The sequence below is a fragment of the Gracilinanus agilis genome, chromosome 1, assembly GCF_016433145.1.
Source record: "Gracilinanus agilis isolate LMUSP501 chromosome 1, AgileGrace, whole genome shotgun sequence".
NCBI classification, from domain to species: domain Eukaryota; kingdom Metazoa; phylum Chordata; class Mammalia; order Didelphimorphia; family Didelphidae; genus Gracilinanus; species Gracilinanus agilis.
The window spans coordinates 777,647,001-777,649,253 of NC_058130.1; positions in this window are offsets into that span (position 1 = coordinate 777,647,001).

Genomic DNA, 2,253 nt, shown 5'->3' on the forward strand with positions numbered 1-2,253 from the left:
ATACATAAGATTTTTATATTTTATTTTTTATCCAGAATTTAATTTTTGCTCTTTTATTTGGGACTTTTTTGGGGGAGGGGGGTTATTGGTTTTCGTTTGATAATTGATTCATACACCTCATAACTCAAGCCATGTAGCCCAGGGTGATTCTGGTGTTGGTCAACACCCTTCTCAGGGGGGATTGTGTCATTATCCTAAAATCCAAGGTTTAAAATCTTTTGGAGAAATTTCAGGAAAAGAAACTCGCCAACACCCTGAATCAAGAAAGTGGATCTTTTTGGAGAAGGTGCCACAAGGATGTCTGCGGAAACCACACCCTACATCAAAAGATCCAGAATGAACTTTGGGATATAATGAACTGAACTGAAGGGGGTTGAACATAGTTATTCTGAATGTAAACTCTTATGCCAAAGGGAACTGCCCCCTAATTGGCTTTCTGCCAATGTGTCTAGCAATCATTTTTTGTTTTCTCTATTATCCCCATATTGTTGTAATTTCCCCTTTGTAAAGTGCAACAGGTTATGCACCTTTAGTCAGACTCTTTAGAGGTACAGGCTGGTTATGTAAAATGGTTCACTGGGGAGACTGGGCATGTAAATCTGAGATAATTCAACATGCTCGTCTCCCAGAAGAATCACAGGGGAAATTGTGTAAAGGGAGTTTCATCCTCTCCCCCTCCTGGATTGCCTATCAGGTTCATCCCGTGTGTCCGTGAACGTGAAAAGGTGTCGTTGTGACCCAACCAGGCTCTATTCCCTTGGAGGCGGCAGTGGAGCACCACAGCCGAGTCAACCACTCATGTAGGGAAATACGTGGTCCGTGAGGTTAGGCTTATACATATCTACATATCCGCCTTTTCTATTTCTAGGGATTATTAATAAACTTTATGGAAAATAAGAACTTGGAGATAGTAATTTAAAGCTAACAGATTTAAATCCAACATGTTGAAAGGGCCACAGAAACACAGATCCACTAATGCACTGCCGATGGAGCTGTGGAAATGGGGCAACCATTCTGGAAAGCCATTTGGAATTCTGCAAAGACAGCAACCAAAATGGCCAAGTTTTGTGGCCTAGAGCTCTCCGTCCCAGACTACTAGCCTAAGGAGGTGGGCACAAATGAAAGGTCCCACGTGCAGCCTTTTTTCATCACAGAACTGGAAACAAAGCAAATGTCTCCCTGACATGACTGTGGGTAGGCTGTGACTTGGTGTTAAGAAATGATAAATACGATGAAGACAGAAGCATGGGAGCACATAGGGAAATGAGGCCCAGTGAGGTAGGGAGGACCAGAAAACAGGATGCCCAGGGACGGCACCATGTGAAGTGGCCAAGTAGGGGCTTCCCTCCCTTCTCTGAAGGGGCCTCTATGCCCAGATCGCCACACACATGGCCAAACAGACAAGGCCAGTGGGGGGCTCCTTTGGCTGACCCACTCTCTCCCTGTGTCTTTTCAAATCCTATTTCCAGAAGGCAGTTTAAAAAGGTAGAAGAGTGGCATATTCAGGGACGGAGGTAGTACAGAGAAGATGTCAATCAAAGTAGGGTTTCTCTGGAAAGACTTACACTCTTTCTATATAGTCAATAGAGGCCACCCTCCCCCACCCTCAATTTACTGAGAAGGAAGCTTGTGGTCCAGAAAGGCCTTGCCTGGGGTCCAGTGGGCTGTAAGTGGGTTTTAGCCCAGACTCCTTGACTTAGGAGATGAGTTCTACAGACATCATGAGGAGGTAATGATGCCGAGGCTTCCAACAGATGAAGGTCAGAGGCCCGGAGCTGGGCAGGAACAGGTCCAACCTGCTCTGTGTTCCTGGGGCTGACCTTTCAGTCTAAGACTCCAGAGGCCTTTTTATGAGTGCTATAGCCCTAAGGATCAGCCCCTGCCACTACCCAACCGCAAGGAGATCAAGGATCATTCTGGTCCATGCCCTTCATTTTATAGGAGAGGAAACTGAGTCAGACAGAGAAGAGATTTGCCCAGAGTCTCACAGACATGGGATTCCAGCAGGGGCAGGCCTGGTGACCACAGATAGAGTTCATCCTAGGGCCAGGCTGGAGAGGTGGCAAGATGACCCAGATCCTGCACAACTGTCTCTCTGGGCCTCTGTTCTCCTCACGCTCTCTTTCCTTACCCCGAAGGCCTCCAGATTTCCTTTAAGACACCTCAACTCTTAGTTTATACAGAGGCTTTCCCAGCCCCCACTGCTAGTGTAGTCCCTCTGAAATTGCAGCCCATTTATGGGAAACCCATGTA